General features: G+C 37.3%; 1 protein-coding gene across 5 annotated transcripts in view; it reads right to left on the bottom strand.

Moving 5' to 3' along the window:
• The window catches only part of LOC107993447 (uncharacterized), a 248,620-nt gene that overhangs the window by 49,714 nt on the left and 178,039 nt on the right, over positions 1-20,867 (bottom strand). The window contains exon 1 of one of the 5 annotated variants that reach the window (XM_017049859.3): positions 2,588-2,874. The exons of the other annotated variants lie outside the window; for them this stretch is intronic. The gene's annotated coding sequence lies outside the window, so the exon portion shown is untranslated. Of the gene's footprint in view, positions 1-2,587; positions 2,875-20,867 lie in introns of those variants that run through there. 5 annotated transcript variants of the gene reach the window in all.

Below are 20,867 nucleotides of genomic sequence, written 5' to 3' on the forward strand. Positions count from 1 at the left end.
CTAAGTTCGAATCATGATTTCTATCGATACGATATCGTGACGAGTACACCTTCTTTTTGAGTTATGCTTCAATCGAGATGTTGGGACGATTCGTTCGTGAGTTTCTGTTATTTAGTTTTAGTAGAGTTTGTACTTACGTAGTGTTTAATTATAATTTAGAGTTGTATTAACACTAGAACTACCAGAGATGGACATGTACCTGTTTTTACCTGTACCAGTCAAAATGACTGCGATTTATATTAAAGAAAAAAAAATGAAATTCATAATATTTAATACTTTGATGTAAAAGTCATCTTATTTTTCAGACAGAAAAATATTTAAAAAAAGAAAATTCTAAAAGAATAATAAAACCAGACATTTTTGACTTGGTAGTTCTAGTGTTAAAATGGCAAAATAATTAAGATTCGTACATATGTATAATATAGTACGATATAATAGATTTCTTTCGGAAATGTTCAATTCTTGAATAGAAAATTTAGAGATTTATAATTTTTGGACCTCGTATTCAAGAATTGTGCACAGATATTAAACTGTTTTATTTCACTTGTCCGACTCGAATGATTTCCTCATTTCATTTATTTTATTTACGTCATGGCTGCTTTACTCTTGCTTAAATTCGCTCTTTCTTCTTTTCAAACGTTACTTAAATTTCCTCAGTTCTTTACGAATGTACGCAATTCTTGTACGAACTTCCTCAAAGAGTAACGTTACGTCATTAAAAAAGTTCAGTAACAGGCATCGCGAACGTAACGACTTTTATTCAGAATAAAAAAGAAAAAAAAAATTCTACCTTTTAATTCCATTTCGTTTTTTCGAAAATTCAAATCTCCTTTCAAACACATTCGAAACATTCACACAAGCCTCTTCTTATCATAAACAAAAAAATTACATTTATTACCGATACAGGAACACACATCGCTTCATAACGAGCGATACGATTTTCTGCAATCACGAAAATCGTAAATCGTTTTAAACATCAGATTGTATCCGTATTATATAACCGCCAGATAATATTTAACACTCGTTTCACGATTTGCATACAATCGTATCGCGACGCATTGTTCGAGTTTTAAAAACGGGATCCCGCTTTCACAATTATCCCGTTTTGGTTCACGGTCCATCACATGCAAAATTTACGAGCCGTATAAATGAACAAGAGGATTTTCTCCCCATCGTTCGTTCCCACATATTGCGACGCGGCGCGGTGCGGGCTCCACACACCATACCGAAAAATATTCGTTAATTAAACAGTTTCGCGCGGAGGAACGGGTTTCCATTAATTTCCATCGTCGTTCATCGAGTGTTTTTCCATTTCGCCGAAGAAAGGAAGTCGAGAGACCCTCCTCGGTGTTCCCAACGATCATCAATTTTTAATCACGACTCCTCGATACTTCGACAACTCTTCAACGGATAACTCGTGAAACTTTTCCAATACTCTTTACATCCTGCGGTACAGCGATAAATCATTCTCTTTTCCGCGGAAAAAATTCGATTGAAGAGGGAAGAATGATGTCATTTTAAATGATCGAGAAAACGTTTCCAACACGTGCAATGGAATTATATTAATCCAGCTAATAGCCCTGTGAATTCCAAGAGATTCCGATTAGAAGAAGCTTTTCCAACTCTTCCAAATTCCCTTTAATATCGGTGTAATTCTTCAGCGTGGACATTTCTTTTTATCTTTGTTAAAAAATTACTTATCAACAACAATGCGCATCGATTATTTAAATATTGTTCATCCCTTCTACTGTAGTAGTTCTGTTCCCTTAATTTTGAAGAATTATTTCGATATAAGAGATGAATAATTATAATTGGCGCGAAACAAGAAGAAATTATTATGTTTAATGTTATTTAACAATATAATAATATAATCGATCTTCTTTGTCTCTATCCCCGATGGCAATGATTACAACGATCGTTATTCCATTAAAAAAACGAGAGAGGCTTGAGCTTAATTTCTTCCATCGTGAAGTTTCACGATGTCGGCCGTGATTAACAATCCATGCTCCGCAACAGAGTTGCTGGAAATATCGTTTCTCTTCCGCTTCTTCTTTTTAAAGTAAGTGTCGTTGAGGTTTCTTGATTAATCACAGTTGCCGTGTTAGAAGAATGGGACGGTGTCCAAGCTTGATTCCGCGGCTAGATGATATATTTTTCGTTTCTTATTTCTCTTACCAACAGGATCACAACTTTTTAATGAATTAAATTATTGAATTTAATTTCCCATTTCACAAATCTCCTTCACAATTCTTCGAAACTTTTTTGAACCATTCCTTAAAGGCAATCGAGAACAATTTTTATATCCGAATAATTCGACTTATAAGAGTTTTCTTTTAATTCAACTATCTTTAATTCCTTGGACTACGTACACTATGGCGTTTAAAGTCAAGCTAAAGTTCTAAACAAAAAAATATTCACAAAACTTCATCGTCCCCTGTGCTACGATTAATCAATCCTTTATTCGATATTTCAATTAAATCTGATATTTAATTCACAAATCTTCTATTATTCTTCATATCAACCCTCGCAAAAAAGAAATTCTTAAATCGCAATTTCCAAAATCTTTATTTTCAAAATTCGTACGCACCTTCGTCGTTTTAATCGTCCTTCCTCGATCTTTCCCTCAATCCTTATTTTGCTGGAACACGTTAGAAACGTGTTAACGATTCATAAATTTCTGTGGCGGCCGCTGTCCGGTTCCAAAACTTCCAAGAGGAGAAATGGCGACGCGTCTCACCGATATTCCACCAATTAACCGAGAAATCGACCCTCGAATCGCTCATAGATGTTAGATTAAAACACTCCGCGAGAGATGAATTATTCACACGCGTCCCTCGTTTCACGCTCGATAACGTTTATACGCTCGCGAGGACGGACGGGAACTGCGTACGTCTCCTTCGATTCGGCTCGATTATCGCGTCTTAGAATGTTGATGTTTTGGTCTCGCTCGCTTCTACGTGTGTGCTTTGTTTCTATTTCTTTCGTTTCATTTGTATCGAAATTCTTAGAAAGCGGCGATAATATTACATCTATTCGAGATTCTTGGAACGGAACGATAATATTATATTTACGGAACGAATTACGTCGAAATATGGAATGAAAATTAAACGTGAAATCTGTATATATATATATCGTATATAAGGTGTTTACGTTTAACGAAAAATAACGAAAAATAATACGTTGCGATGCCAGATCGTCGTTGAATTTGTTTATAATATGGAGAAGGGAGAACAAAATTGCATCTTTTCCAAAGATCAGAGTTTGTAAAACAATCCTCTATCTTTCTTCGATTTTAAGAAAAATTATTCCACTTCAAAAAGCGATCGAATACTTTTTACCAACGATTGCATTTCTTGTTACTTTCTTCCAAGCAATTTTCCCAAAAACTAATCCTTCTCGCCTATCATCAATCACGCCTTGTTCCCGATTAATTTCGGCCGGAATCGATGAGAGCGATAAAAAGACCAAGGGGGCACGAACAAACAGCGTTCGAAATTAAGTTCTTAATTAAACAACCTTGGATTCCCAGCCAGCCGTCGTTGTCGCCTGTTGGAAAAGGAGAAGGGAGAGGGGGATTGGACACACCCTGTGAAGAAGACGAGAAACTCTTGACCAAATTCGCCCTGCGGAGAGATCTAATTTCGCTTGTGTCGGCCGTGCACGTGTAATGGTAAATCCGAGTTTAGGATAATGAATATATTGTATATATCTCGAAAAAACAATAAAATTTTTCTCTAATTAGAATAATCCTCCTCCTTGTTCCCTTAAAATCCGTTGGAACACTTTCATTTTTTTTTCCATCTAATTACACGTCGAATTTGCACCACGATATTTTTTCCTCCGGGGATGAAATTAAGAATGACAAACGTCCACGCCCATTTTCATCGATTCCAATGAAACTCGGGTAGAAAAAACAAATTAATCCAATACACGAATTGTTTCAATGTTTCTCGTTTTTGTAAAAATAATAACGACACGTTCGATATTATTAAATCTTGGATATTCGTAGTTGTAATTATTTTTGTAGAAAATTTCGTCAGATTTGTGACCAGTGTGACGACGATCTCTTTGTATTTTGGCTCTCTGTTTTATTTTATTACAGTTTATTGTACTCGTGCTAGCAGTTTTTTTTCCCTTTTTTAGTTAAATAAACGGAAGTGACTTTCAACGGCTCTTTATGAAAATACGAAGGATCTATTATAAAAGAAGGTCGCAAGAAAGGGTTGGGAAATTATCTCATAATGCTGCGCTAGATGAATAATTATCGCGCCGAGGATTTTTATGCATTTTACGAGAAATTTAAATGTACGTATCTGAAAATCCGAAGAATAAATTTTAATACAGCGTTGTAAAAATATCTAAAAATAAAATGTATTATGATTCATGTTTAAATTACATTCTCTGAAAATAGCTTATGCAATTAAAAGAAATCCCTTTATTCACAACTTTCCACTAACAAAATCAATCGAACAACTTTTATTTCAACAATTTTTAATATTTACTCAATTGATCTATCAACTGAAACAATAAGATATTGATCGACTTCCATCTCTCTGCGTAGAAAAGGAATAAAATTTTTGTGATACAAATATTTGCACATATAAACATCCACACGATTCTTAATTAAAACATATCCTTCCATATTCTTTCGAATTACCAGAATTGTTTATTCGAAACACGTTTTCTCATTAAGACTCGAGCAATTTTAACTATTTTGACTTTTCGTTCGCAAAGAGAACAGTTAAAACTGAAAAATAATCGTTCCATGCAGGACAAGGAGGAAATAGATTTTTCTAGGGTTTCAAGACACGGCTTCAGTGTCTCCAGTGTCGCGTAAAAATTCTAAACGCGACTGGGCCACAGTTCAATTTGCACTCGCGACTTCTTGCCGTTGTTTGTGTTACACGTTCCCTAATTAAACGTGATATTTGAGTTTGTCCTTTGTGCAGAGTTTCGTCTTACCATCGGGCCCCGAGAAAAGAGAAGTAAAACGTTTCGAAGAAATCTAATTTCACCTGGGAGCCGAACTGTAGGGACGAAATTGCGAAACAGTCCTACGGTTTATTGGAACGAGTTTGATAAGATTTTTAAGAAATTCAAATTTATTTTTGCGCAACACTGAAATTCTCGATTTCCCTTGCGAAGCTTTATCAGAAAAATTAGAAGATTTCCAAAGTTTCCAATTTCTCTCTCTTTCTCTCCCGCGAAATTTCACGAGAAGATTAAAAATTAAAAAATATCTCGAGCATAAATTCTGAAAAAAAAAACTTTTACTCATTCGATCTATCGAAAAGAATCGAATAAATATTTGTGATTCAATTGTAATTTCACGAACAAAATCTCGCCAGGAAAAATTCGGAAGCATCGTTGAACGAGGGACGAATCAATTTTCACAGAAATTTTGTCTATAAGTAATCCCTATTATGGTGAAATCGAAAATGCATACACGACGAGGGTATAAGCGGGCGAAAGTTTCTCACGTGCGTGTTTTATGGTGGATATCGAGTAGGTTGGGCAAAAAACCAGCTTTTTGTCGAAACGAATAACGATAGAGCTGCTTTTATCCTCGCACGACCCTCACGTACGTCTTTTTCCCTTTATTTCCGCGGTGAAGTGTCTTATAAACTTTCCGTCTTCTGCGGGATTCGTTCGTGTCGAGTGCAAAGTCCCATTCGATTCAACGTATACTCGAGAAATTTATGGATAAGTTGCTCGATGTTCCCCTGTTTGAAAGACGTATATGTAAGTTTGGATTTTTCTTCGACTTTGAAGGAAAAATTCGTTTTAGTTTTTGCCACTGTTTAACGTGACATCGATGCGCGGAAAGTATTTCGTCTGCATCCTCAGTTAGAGATAAAAAATTTCCTGGAATAAGTACACGTAAAAATGTAATTCTTTGGAAAGTTTCGTAGATAGAGGATTAAATTACGATTAAATTTTAAGAATGGAAAAAAAATTCTTATTATACTTGAAAACTCGTAAATTCTTTCATATTTTTGTCATTACGGATATAATTTTCGACGAGTCGAAAACGAAGGAAACCACGAATTACCCAAACGAGGCTAAACGAACGATCATTAAAACAAACGGGCACAATTAATCCCAAGACCGGTCATTTATCAATCCGACTAGCTCGCCCATTAAAATCCCCTCGATTCCTCGGTTAACTTTATATATACGTGACTGGGAAATCGAGCATCGCTACTTTCACCCTCAACACTCGAATTAACCATGAAACGATCACCAATAATTGTATCAAACGCTCTCCAAATCCCTTTCCAACACCACGAAACATCCCATAATTCCATCAAATCCAATTATTTCGTTTCATCTGATCATCTCGAACACTGAAACGAGTCTAAAAAAAGAAAGGAAAGAGAATTAGACGCAAGAGAGGTAAAGTTGGTGAAAGCAATACATTTCCAAGAGAGGAGGGAAGAGAAATTCGTTCGCCGTAAAAACGTTAAGGTCTGAGGGTGGTCGTGGAAAAAAAGAACTTCCGGCCAATAGCCGGAAACTTGGCTAATTCCTCGACGACTCGAGTGCTCGAAACGTCGTTATCCAAGTTACCCTACGGACAGGTGGAGGTGCCGTGTGCCTAAGTTTCCGCTTCTATAATTGGCAGTGGCAGAGACAGAAGGGGTTGTCATCCGACTATTGTGTGATACCGCGAGACTCATCCTATTAATCCAATATGTAACGTGGTGATAATCGATGCTCGAGTTTGTTCTCGAGAATAGTGGATCGATCTCTTGGATATGTGATTCGAACGGATTCCGAGTCGACGATGAAATTTCTTCTTCAAATTATTGGCAAACTCGATCCATTTCTTCTCTTTTTCTCTCTCTTCTTTGTTATCTACGATACTCTTGAATTTTGAGGGGAACAAGTTTTAATTTTACTTCCAAATTTTCCAAACTATCTATTGAACTTTGACCAGTGGTTGCCAAACTGATATCGATACAATGGTCTCTCGTAACAGTTCTAGGAGAATCCGATGCTTAGATTTTATAGATCCAACTCTTAAGTCGATGTCCCCTTATTATTGTACTCGTGGTTAGTCGAGCCTCCTCCTTCTTCATCTTATTTCCTCGAATCGAAGTAATTTGAAAACCTTTCTTCAAGCCTTTTACAAGTATATATAAAACTTCGAATATATCGAACGTGATTTCGAGCAAGTTTGACTAATCAGAACTCGAGAGTTCAAGAGTCGAACATTCCGGAACGACGAAAATGATATTCGGTTCGAAATAGATCGGCAAGAACGAATCTCTCTGCCGTTTCGACGTAAAGTACTACTCGCCATTGCGGGCAACGCAATCCATCACGTCTGAACGCGGATCTACCTCCGCTACTTTCGCTGTTTTTCACAGAATCGACCGGCAAACCGACCGACTTTCATCACCGAATGTTTTGCAGAACGCGTCCATCCTCCTCCCCCTCCTCTCTTCCTCTTTTCATCTCTATCCACGCGTAAAAACGATTTTCCAGAATTTCTGATCGCCTTGAAAGTAAGTATTTTGCGTGTAAAGCACGTGTAAGGATTGACTTTTTCTTCGCTCGAAGATAAAACGCAAGTTTCGAGGCAGATTGCTGTCGACTGAGTCTATGTCCAAGGCTGGATTCGTATTCATTGTTCCTCTTTTGTTATAGGTTTTAGTTACGGATACGGATAGAAAGTGAATTGCAACGAGTGCAAGATTAACAAATCCAAATGATGATCGCAGAAACGTTAAAAACTTCTGCAGTGCAGTTTTCATTAGTTTCTTGCGTAACACAGATGTGATAAAGAGGCTTTCCTCGTTATTTATTTATCCACGTTCTCCTTTGTAGAAGAAATATCTAGGTCTCAGTCTGTTTCTTTGAATTTCGAAATCCGGGAGAAAACGATTGAAAATAGATTGGCGAATTAATTGCAAACATTTTCTTCATTTAATTTCGCATTCTTATATGTTCAATTTAATCCGAAATTGACTCGATTGAACTCGTTTCTACAGTAATATTCTCTCGAGCAATATCCTCGAATTGTGTTAAAGGAAAAAGAACGCTTCGACATAGACGGTCGAAACAAAAAGCTGACCCATTTGAATTTTTGGAAAAACCGCACCGTCGACGAGCCAACCGTTGAATCCCTGCATTCCCTCCGGCATAGACGAAACACCGAATCTTCTGTGTCGACTGCTGTGTCCTTTTCTCCCTTTTTTCTTTTTCCTTTTTTTTTTTTACCATGTTTTTAATAATATTCCACTGTATGCATGACGACACGTACAAGAAAATATCCGACATTTCTTTTTTCACGGTTTAACATAGCGAGTTTAAATGTATAGAGATTTGTTAAATTTAATTCGACGAAATGAAATGCAAATAAAATTTCATCCCATTCCTCTTCTGTTCAAATTTCACCTTAAAAATAATTCTCAGTTTTACTTTTTTTCTAACCTTTGTTATTTTTTCTTACTTTTTTTTTTACTTTTTGATATTCTTATTTTTATTTTCTTTTTCTATTTTAAATTCCAAATGCGATCCTTCGACGTTTGATTCGAGTCAATCAAATCTAGTCATCTACATATGGTTAGATTTACTGGAAAGGCTGTCTCTGTTTCGTGTACCTTGCGACAGGGATTTCATTCTTTGGCTTGCGCTTAATAAACACGTGGCCCCGCTTCAGGACAATCCCGAAACTTGTTATTAAAATACACGCAGCGCAGGAAAGTTTAATGAAGCTCTCTCTGTATGAAAATTCACACACAAAAAAAAAAATGCAATATAAAAGTTGCTCGAACAGAAAGACAGAAAGATTGCATCTATAAAGAACGGCTGGTGATTAAATTGTGACGAATTAAAACAAATTTTTTGGCGAGCGGTACACATTTCGAGCTTCGAGAATTATTTCTCTGATGTTGCAAATATTTCAAAAACGAATTGTATTCGTTACGAAAGTTACGATAAATACCGATAAAAAGTTATCTCGCGTGTCGATATTTTGTTATTTACGTGTCGTTTGAAAATTTTTTTCTAATTTTATGGAAATATGTTTATACCAACTGGCTCGAAGTGAAATATGGAAAATATTTGTATTATTTATAAGAATTATCTGATGCGCGCGAAATTTTTTTTACTCGTAAAATTATTTTTTTATCTGTGAATTTATATCATATAATTTCAGTAACAAAAATTCAGCTTTAAATTATCGCTCGCGCATTAAATATTGCAATAATTGCACAGTGGCCTGGTTTTAAATTTATCTTGCGCACAATAGAATTACATCATATACGATCACGCATCCAATTCTTCTTGACAGAATAATTTGTCAATTGATAATTAATACGCGTATTGTGAAAAATGCAGAGATAAACAACGTTCAAAAATATACATTTCGTATTTAAATAGTTCTCGCACAATTTCCAATTCAACGGAATAATCAACCAACTAATACATGCATGAACTTCAAACAATTTTATTCATACAACTCACCTTGTTATTATTATATACGAAAATTTATACCGATGTCTGCTAACTTGTAAAATTTCTTGAATAAATTTACCGAGCTATTTAAAATTCTCTTTATCTTGCAAAATATCTGATCAAACAATATCCAAATCCTATTTTCTTTCCCCTCCCTTTAAAAATCAGCTCCCTTTATAAAATATTCATTCGTGTGTACACAGTCTTTACAATACGATCTTCTTACATTCGTACAAAATTGTTGGCTAAATTTTCATATTCTTCTTCAAACAGATACCGAAGAAAGATAAGCTTTTCGGAAATATCCCAAGTCGATTATTAGGTTTAGCAAGTCTTATCCTCCGACGAAAGCTGGTGTGCATCGATTGCTCAACGAATAGAACTTCCGTTTCACAGTGGCGCCATTTTTCTGGGGCAAAAATCGGACCGACCTGCGTTTTATAATGAAATTTCCAGGATCACATTAGGACCACCAGACCATATGTATGAGAAAGAGATTCAGATACGAATAAAACGTGCTCCGTATCGAGAATTGTACCAATTGCTGTGATTCTTCAAGAACAGGATGTAAGACGATAGACGAGGTTGAAAAGTGAAGATTATGTATCGTTAAATGTGTTATTACACACGTAGGAATGTTTTTTGAAGACATAATAGTAGATTGCTCCTTTAATTTTAAAATAGTAAGAAAAGAAGGGATAAGGGATAATAATAGAGAGTTATTTAGTGGTGCACGTTAATCGTAGAGAGAACGAGTAAACGAGTACAAAATGGAGATTATGTTGTTAGAATATTATGTGAAAAAAAGGTACATGTTTTTTTAAAGACGTGGTAGTAATTTGATCCTAGTAATTTTAATTTTAAAGAAGATAGAGGATAGGAGATGAAAAGTAGTATGGATTTTTTTGATGATATATATTAATTGCGGGAAACGAGATCAAGAAATGGAGATTATGTTAAAATATCACACGTGAAAAAGTTACACGTTTTTTAGGGATGTTAGTTGATGTTCTAATTTTAATGTTGAAAAAAGATGGAAAAGAGAGGAATGAAAAAACACGGAATTTTCGACGCACGTTAATTGCGACATTTCAAAAAATTCTATATTCTCATTTTACAACGTTCATCGCCTCTCGAACATTCTCTAAATAAATAATAATTATCAAAACAAACTAGGAAAAGTTAACAATCCCTCCGCCATTAAGGAAAGGTTAATTAATGATTAAAAAGACTTTGCTCCATTCTAATCGATTTCTAAAACTGAGATTGTATGCATCGTTCTACGTTTAATTTCATAATTTGCTCAACGAATACTAGACTTATATAAAATTAAATTTGAAAAAAATTGTTCCGAAAGAATCATATCTTGCATATCTAATAATTGTTACTAATTCTTCTCTTCGTTGGAGAAATCCAAGGGAAACAATTTCTCAATAATTTTCCACCAGGTATGGAACACCTGGATATTATCCTGGAATATCTTCCAGAAACTGACGATGACGGTAATCGTCGCCAAGTCCAGAGAATGGCAGTGAACGGTAATCTTCGAGTTCTTTTTTTGTTCAAGGATAAAGGATAGATAAAGTGTCAAGTAAGGGATAAAAGAAATCTTGACACAAACGAATATCCACGATCGTTGGTCCAAATTTCGAAGGAAGCACGTTGCGTCATTAATCCTCGAGTTCCAACGTCATCATCATCATCCGTCCCGATTATCTTAATCATGAGAGGTGTGTGTGTTTGTTTGTGTGTGTGCCACGTATCCATCGTGCAAAAGGAAAGATATAGACCCTTGTTCTTTATTCTATTACGCGCCCCTCACTTGTTCGGGAAGAAAAGAACATCCGAGGTAAGCCCTTTCAGCGGTTGCCCTGGGGCGTCCCCGTCTTCGCCATTATTCCAACAACATTACACCGAGGAGCGATGCCTTAAAGAGCCGCGTAAATACGAGGCAGATATAAATTTCCATTTGTCTCGAATACAGCGTGTATCGCTGGAGGACACTCTATTCCGTCTTCTCTTTCGAGTAATTTTATCCCAAAAATCGTTTCCTGTTCGACGCTCGGCGGCGAACAGTTTTCGAAAATTGGATTTCAATTAGATACCTTCTTTCGAGATTCTTTCAAAGGATGCAGAATTTTGTTGTTGAAAACGTAAGGGATATCTTTTTTTTCTTTGTTGATTTAATTTAAGACGGAGAAGTTTGTTAGAATTCTTCGAAGAGGCCGATCTTAGGATCTGTTCGAGGAATTACGTCGGCATCAAAGATGTTTGAGATAAGATCAAGAGAGATTTGTTTCTTAAACGTTAACAATAACGATCTTTGCAAGATTCGTCGTTGAAAGAATTAAAATCTTAGAAAAAATTAAAAAAGAAAAGAAAACAAATCTCCTTTCTTAATCCAATTAAACTTGAATTAAAAATTTTCAATTTAAACGATCCAACTTTAAATGGAACAAGTGCCGACGAAAAAGAATTTCGCGAATAATATGAAAACTACTTCGTTATTCCAAAACACATTCCTACTTTATAACATAAAGGATCATTTAGAAGTTTAGGACTGGAGAAGAGAGGCAGATCAACTTTTCCAATATAAATTTTCACCGGAATGGAATAGCGAAGGGACAAGGAGAGCAGCAGCAATTTCGTCCACCGAAAACTTCTATTGTCCCCTTGCCTAGTCTTATTTTATAACGCCCAAGATTTTCCGGTGAAAGGCCTCGTCCCGTATTCTCTGTTTTGCACTCGTTTACAATCGGGATCCTCTCCAGAAGACGCTCCTACCGAAAATGGCGCTTGTAATTTCAAGGTTTTAAGCAAGAGTGGAGAAGAAACTCTGGTCGAGAACGGGCGTGCACCCGGCCACGGTATAATGAGCTCGTCAGATGAATCGGGCTATTCTCGAGCTCTCTCTCTCTCTCTCTTTCTCGTGAAAACGAGACCACCTCTTCAACCGGCGCCCCGTCTCATTTTCGAATTATTTTCCATCCCCCAAACACTCGGCTAATCGGCTGTTTTGTAACCCGATTTCGCGATCGTTTAATAATTCGTCTCGTACTTTTTCTCTCGTCTCGAAAATTTTCTCCAAGAATTTACTCGAATTACACGATGCTCGAGGTGGTCGAGCATTTTCTTAGCAAATCGTCTTACCTCGTCTCGAGAGAGAGTAAGCAACTTATACCTCGATCGCGGAATTTCGAATAATCTCTCTTTTCTCGAGAATAGTTAACTCGTTACACTGTCAATCAAAAATGTGATATAACAGCGAGTCTTATATTAAAATGATTGAATTCTTCGTCGAGATTCTAAATTTCATACTAGACTTTCTTCCAAAGTGATTATAAAAAACGAATTCGCGAAAGATTCTTTAAATTTCGGGATGGGAAGAAGCGAAGGCGCCAAAAAATGGTCGGGTTATAATATGTCCCAGGGAAGATTTATCGCGGCTTTTTAGAGTCGTTACGCGTAATGCGCTACTTAGCAGGTAGCAATACCAGTAGTTTAGTTTTCCGGGTTGGGGGAGGAAACAAGCTGGGCGGGGATCAATTTTTCTTGCTTAGCTTTGGGTAAAAGCGCCCGGCAAACCTTTTATGCTTCATAAGAGCGCGACTCGGCGGAATTTATTGCCCTCACCACGGCATAAAGCACGCCCCCCTCCTCCTCGATATCGACGACATCGCTGTAAACGGGTGGAAATTGCATACAACCCCGCGTGTCTTCGAGCTTCGAGCTGCTCTCACAACCGAGTCGACGCTTCTCGCGATATAAAAAAGAAACTGTCGTTTCGAATTTCGATCGGGATATTGCCACGTCGGATGGAAATATTTTCCGACGGAAAAAAGTGTTTCGGAGAGAACATCTACTCAATCTTCATCTTTCGAACGAATCATTTTATTTTCACCCAATCTTCTCTCGTCCTTAATTCCAAATACTAGAAAGATGTCGAGGTAACACACGATATCTCTTCTATCGAACAACGCCGCGTTTTCCACGCAGAAAAAATTGAAACGAAATGAAACGTAAAGGGATCGGTCCTTGGGAGTATGTGTATATATATATTTAACACAGGTGGTGGTCGGTTGGATCGCCACCTTTTACGAGGGACACTCGAGCGCTTATGGGCGGTGCATAAACCCGGCTTTTGTGAACTGGAACGGCGCAATACACCAAGTTGATGCACTTAATGCTCGTGTTTCGCCGCGGCGTTTAGAACTTTCCTGATAACACCGCGTAATGCCCAACGAGTGCTTATCGGTTATTTAGTGCGAGCGGCCGTGCTCTCTTTTCGCCGACCGTCTTTCCACGGGTGTTTGTTTCTTTCATCGAGTTCCGCCTCGAGCCAACCTCGTACGTATGAAAAGGAAAAAAGAACGGAAGATAAGAGGAGAATCCGAGAAGAGAGGCAGCTTTTTGGAAACTGGAAACGAGCATTCCGAATTTGTGGAAATGACTGGCAGAGTTTATTTAAGGGATCCTTCTCTTCTTTTTACCAAAAATTTGTTAAAATCGCGAAAAAGGACGATTGGTATCCTTTTGAAGATAAATTTTGGAGCAAAGATAAGAGGTTGGATAAGTAATATGGATTAATCAAGAGGAAGGATATTATTGAAGGATATACTTGGATAAAAAATTAATTAGTTTCGACGTTATTTCGAATAAAATTATTTTAAATAACAAGTTCGAGCTTAAAACGAGCTCGAGTAACATTTATTCGGTATTACAGTCGGTGTTCTTCCGCGTAAGTTTCGCGCTTAACGCTTATGCTTCGAATAATGAATTATTCGAGTAACTTTATTCCTAACTTTGACCGTCTAAAATTTTGCCCATCCCTCTCTGAACGAAGGAATAACGCATATGAATCATTGCTATAACCGAGTAAACCGGAGCTAAACTATTTAAGCACAATCGGGCAATTAAATAAATTACGTTATTATCGGAAGAATTATGAAACGATTCGAGCGTTGTACGCAGCGAGTCAGAAGTAGGCCATCGTCTCGCTATTCTTGCACCCATCAAAATCGCGCTATGACAAAAATCCCTGGGCAGCCAGTCCTCGGCAAGCGTTCCCGGCGCTTTGCCTCGAAAATTTTTCACGACATTCGTCCTATTTCCTTCTCTGCGCCCCGTTTCTATTTCGTCCACGCGTTATCTACCGGCTCGCTCGTTTTATTTCTCCCATTTTCCCCGAGTCCCTCGGCTATCACGACCTCATCTGCATTCCACTTCTGCATCACGAGCATTCGTCCCTTGCTAATGGTAAACGCGGGTCCAACGCATACAATGAAGCCGAGGTGGGAAAAAAAGGCAGGCAAGAATTTCCAGCCTGCCGGCTTTTATTTCAACTCCTCGCCAACCAAGGAAACGGAGTTAAGCGGTTAATTCACCATGCTATCTGATATCTCGCGTTTCTTTTTCTGTGTTTGGAAGCGAAGTCCTTCCTTTTTCTTTTTGAAAAATAAAATTTGTTCATCGATTGAAATATCGAATCAATTTCTTTCCCTCGTATTTCGATCGTGGAAATCGGAGTATAACAAAATAATGAAATAAAAATTCACTTATATTGCGAATAGTTGATGGAATCGCGGGCACAAAGATGATTCAGAGAATCTTTTTACAAAGAGAGAATGAGAATCTTATTACAGGAAAAATATCCATGATAATCTTGATACACGAGTTATGGAAGAAGAAAAATTATATATGTAAAATAAATGTTTCGATTTTAATTGTATTAATTATTTTTATTACATGGAAATGAATAAATTTCAGAATGGAGGCATTTCCTAACAATTTTTTCTCTCTCTCTTTCTCCCTTTTCCATCCTCTAAAGCACAAGCGACCATTCCACGTTCTACAACGTCGATTGTGTGGACATTATGCGCGCTCGCTATTATAAGTTAATGGGTTTTCAGGTTCACCTCCCCGTGGTATTAACATCACAGCCTTGCCTTTATTACGATCCAGCTAAGCGTTATTAGCGCAAGCATCGCGGATCGTCCACCATTCGTACACCACGGTGTACTTATCATCGTCGATTCAACGACATTCACGTTGATTTTCCCTTGTTCTTCGAATCTTTTCTTCCTCTTTTGTTATTTCCTCGATTTTGTCGATACGAAATGTCGAGAGATAACTCGAATCGAACTTGAAATTACTTATAAATTAGTATTTGGATTTAAAAAAAAAAAAAAAGAAAAAATACAGCATCGAAACACTGTAAATAATTAATTTTGAAGCAATAAATATGTAATATACGAATTGTAATATAATTTTAGATAAAGAGGCAAAGAATGTCGCCGCGTTATTAATTACGAATATATTAAAATACGTTTAAATTGTAATTCACTCTTGAAGGTATTTCGTTAATTAACCGATTCGAATGGAATATTAAATGATCCTGTCAGGGGTCACGAAGAATCAAATTTAACAAGTATTTAATTAATTAATAAATGATTCTTGTTTCGCATGATACCATTAATATTACGATAATAACTCGAAATAAAATATATCGCAAAAGAAAAGAAAAAGAAAGAAAGAAAACTCTCTCGAGAATCGCAATCGAAAGAATTGGAACGTGGTCGAAGATACAAAACTTTCTTCTTTAAACCAATCAGTAATCCAGAAACCTAAAATTCCATTTCAACCAGAAAATCTTTATATACACTTGCTCCAAGGGACGAGAAGAAACTTCCCTTAAAATACTCTTTGTCGAAACAACATTCTTCGAGCCATCCACGATGCCGAAGAAACTAAAACTCTTTCCAATCGTTGATACGCTTGGCTCGATTTCCACGATTCAACCACTCTTTCCGCTTCGATCATCGCGAGACAACTCTTCCCATCCTAACTGATTACACAAGAAAGAAAAAGAGAGAAAGAGAAGCACAAAAAGAAACGTCTTTCCGCGCCACCGTTCCTCCACTTCCGGCCGAGAGTGCTTCCTCCTCGCCTATTTTGGACGGATCGAAGGACGAACGGATTCCGCGCGATTCAAAATTCATTTCGGCGTGAATGGAGAGCTCGCCAAAGGCGGAGGGGAATCGGCGCATTCGACGAAATTCAATTTAAGCCGCTTATTTGACACCCGCGAAACGTTATTTCGCGATCGTATTGGATCGAGCCCGCCGCTTCCACGACGCTTTTCCGCTTCGGCTGACGTCGATTCTCGTCGGATCCCTGACAACATCGTTCCTACTCTATCGGCTCTGCTCCTTCCTTTTTTCGTCCCCGATCTTTTATGAGGATATCCCGCGCCGGTTCCAGAAAAATAGAAATATATTCGTTTATCCGAGTGGAAAAAAATTTCTTGTAACTTACAGAGACAGAATGCACGCTTCATCTTTGAACGAGATGTTTAAGTGTTCTTGTTTCAAATTTATTGAAATTAGATTCTTAATTTATTTCAATTATTCTCCTTTTCCACCAATGCTTCGATAATCCTTCGATATGTATATCGTTACGATAATATTATATATTTATATATATATTGGTGCAGTATTATAGTTAATTTAAGAGAAAATCGATGAATTTTGGAATAGCTACGGCCGAAACTTCTCTTGTATCGCTTGTTGATGGTAAACAAACATCGGAAGTAAACCATTAAATGGATTGAACAGGTAGTGTTAGCACACGTTATCGCGTAATACGTATTAATTATTCCAAAATTCCAAGTTATTTACAACGAAAATCCAATCGCAAACGGTATCCACAACAACGCTCTCGCAATAGCGTAATTCACAGTTTCATCTTTATTCCCCATTTCTATTATCGATCGTCAAAGGGAGGAGTCAAAATCGGTTCAATCAACAATTTACACCGATAATCCGCCGAATTGAGATCGTTCAGCGCTTCATCTCGCGAAAACTTGCCAAGAGAAATTTCCCAAGCGAGTCTCGTATCATCGCGAATAGCGGCGCCTCTAATTAGAGGAGCATTCCCAAGGAAATTCGAACCGCTTCTGGGAACATTTAGAATTTCAGAAACTTTTCACCCGAATCCAACCCGCCACGAGTCTCGTTTCACAGTCCAAGATACAACGTTTTGAATGGGGCGTCGTAAATTCAACGAGATTTCTCCCTCTCGTCTCTCCTCCCTTTTTATTTTCCCTCTCTCCCATTACGATCTCTGGAAACAACATCCATACCTTTGTTTTCACTGGAAATTTTGCGACCGGTATTATATCTTTGGATACCATCACTTTGTTTCGACGGAGAGGGAGAAGATTTAAATTTAAATTTAAGCAGCGACGTCGTTGAATTATTGTTGAAATTTAATCAAATTGTTTGCCAATTTCTTAATTTTTCTCTCGAAATGTTCAATCATATTTTTCGTGAAATCGAGAAGAGAAAGTTAATAGGATAAGGTTAACAATTTCTCTCTGTTCGGTGGTCTGATATCTAAGACGAGACCACATCACACAGATCCTAGTGTCCGGCCACGTCTGACGATACGGTTATCGATAGCCTTTATGATTTCAATCTAAATGGCCAGCAATGGAAGAACCAGAGTTCTCTGTAAACCACGTTAATTCTCAGAGGCATTTAAATCGGTTACAGATCACTTCGATGAATATTCTGATCGCAATCTTTGAATCCGTCGTCAGATTTTTGCGCGAGGGATTCTTTATGTTCCATAATTCTTCATAGACAGCTTTGATCACTTTTTTTCTTCTTCCGATATCTATCAATTTCTTCGAAAGATTTCACTGCCTTTAATCCTCCTCTTCAGATAGAAAAACCTCAAATTTTGTTCTCCCAGATCCGATATCCGACATTTTTTCCAATTTCAAAATTATTCGCGCCTTTATTCCTCTTTTCACAGAAAATTTTTTCTCTACAAAAGATCTTTCCAATTCGAGAATCATCGATCAGGCACGACAAATTTCGCCTTTCAATACGTAACTTAATCACAAATTTTTATTTCTTCGATCCTTCGAAATCTTCTCTTCAAAAATCACTCATATTTTCATTCCTCCTTTTTTCAAAAAAAACTTTCCCACCCGAAATAACTCAACGATCAACAACTCCAAATTTCATTATTTACATATGAACGTATCGATGGGTTTAAATTGTCAATTCTTAAAGACGGTTTGGCAAAAGGATCCATCCACCTGGAACGCAGGTGATAATTAGAAGATTGCTCAGAAGTGAGCGCGCAATTTACCGTGACGCATTGTCGACAAGAATTCAATTTTCAGCCGAGAATCAGAGGGAAAGAAGGTCAGCGCGCGCTTTGTCCGCTGTACATTGTTCGCTTTTGTGCGCCAACACTCGACGACCAACGTACACGCCGGTCGTAACGGAGGGTGGCTAAGTCGACGCCTTCGATGAAAAGAATCACGTATTCCCCCGTGAAACAAAACGAGGGAAAACACAGGGACGCACGATTGCCAATGCGAATTCGAGGGTAGGTGTTGTTCGTTCCTTCCCGCTTCCTTTGACGCGTCGCGTCCTCTCGCTGCGAGGGGATTCGAGAAATCAAGAATAACGAGCGCGCTCTTCTCCTTCGGGATTCTTTTGTTTATATTAAAATAGATGGCGAGAGTTTTTTCTCGTCTCGGGGAAAAAAAAATATAAGAAGTTGGGCTTCTATATGATTGCGGTCCTCTTTGTTACGGTATCAATCATGGAGAAGGGTTGTTTTTCTTCCCTTCCTTTCTTCCGGATTTTTTCCTTCTTCGCGTATTCTTCCAATCTTTTCTTTCCTCTTCTTTTTATTCTTTTATCTTCAGATTTTCAACGCTTATACTTACATTTCTTACGAAAAAAGAATTTATCAAGTAATCAATTATATATTAATAGATTTATAAAACATCACATTAATCTGCAATTCTACTTTAAAGTACCCTTCATTTCACGATCCAAAATTTCTTCAAAAAATTCCAACGTTGTTCTAACGCTTCTCGACATTATCTACCCCTACGAATCTTCTAAATCATCGAACCGTTTCGTTTCAAGATATTGCTTTCCAAAATTAACGTGGACGGAATGAACAGGTTGGAAATCTCGCGTGCGGCAAGTTACTGGGAGAACACGACAAAGGTGGGGCAAGATAGATATAGAGAGAAAGAGGGACACGACTACGGACACAGTTGAAAATTTGATTGAAGTTTCCCCCAGGAGTATTCCCCGGGGAAAATTCGTTGCGAGCCACCCCGATTGGATAGTAATCCAATAAATGTCTCAAGTTTTATTGGAGATATGAATTATATCCGATAAAATTCTCTCTCTCTCCCTCTCTCTATCTATCTATCTATCTATCTATCTATCTCTCCATAATTCCGTTTATAATTGAAATTACACGATCGTGTCCCAACGACCACGTTTTAAACTCCTGTCGTTAATAATTACATTGCGTTATCTAATTATCTTATCCCGTGTTAAATACGCCAAGTATCTCCTCCTGTTATATCCCTGTTGATAATTGAAATATAAAAAACAGGGAGGAAAGAATTAACGTGGCAAACAATCGAGGAAACGTTTAACGCGAAACCGATTTGATCCTCGCTCGACGAGCGGAATTAAATTCGGTGTTGATGCGATTCCATCCAAGACGGTCGAAAAACGAAGCGATAATCGAGAAAGGAGGTATCAATCGAAGAAAAAGACCGATTATTCTCCTATTTGAAAAAAAGGGTCGTTCAACTTCTCAAGGAAGACAGGAGGGGAATCGGTTGAAGTTTTAATCCGAATTTATGATCCGGATTTCTTGGCCCTCTGTCGGTACAATTAACAATCGAGAGGAAGTGCCATTTCATGCGTCTGTGCGACACAATTAAGATATGTCGAGCGTTTAATAATGGATATGGGATCAACAAAGTTCAGCTGTATATATATATATATATTATATAGGCTGTTTGCCGCACATCTATCAGAGATATATTGCAGGATTGGATCAACATCGTTGGTGGAATACGCACTGCGAAGGATATCTTGTAGTTTAATTTGGTTGTTGTTGGACGATTGAATTTGTGCAAGAAAAGGAAGATCGAGCACAATTTTGCAGTTTTTCAGAAATCAGTGATTTAGAATGGGGATAATAAAATTTTAAAATTTTGAAAAAATTCGAAAATCAAATTTGATTGACTACGAGTATATTAAAGTAAAAATTTTCTCCTCGTATAAAAAGGAATATCGACGCGAGTCAACTTTATTAATTCCCTGTTATCGATAATGCGGAAATACAATACATCATCAATGAATAATTACGTTGTTATTCACCGTGAGAGCAAATTATAATCGACATGTGTGATCGAAACTGATGAATCATATGATCGGTTAAATAATTCGAAATAATGTACCGAAAATTTCGAGCTATTTTCAAGAAAATGTCGATATCACGTTATTACGGATAAATGATTTGGGATATAAATCATATTCGTGCAATTTTAATATACCATTTTAATA

The sequence above is a fragment of the Apis cerana genome, linkage group LG1 (genome assembly GCF_029169275.1).
Source record: "Apis cerana isolate GH-2021 linkage group LG1, AcerK_1.0, whole genome shotgun sequence".
NCBI lineage: Eukaryota > Metazoa > Arthropoda > Insecta > Hymenoptera > Apidae > Apis > Apis cerana.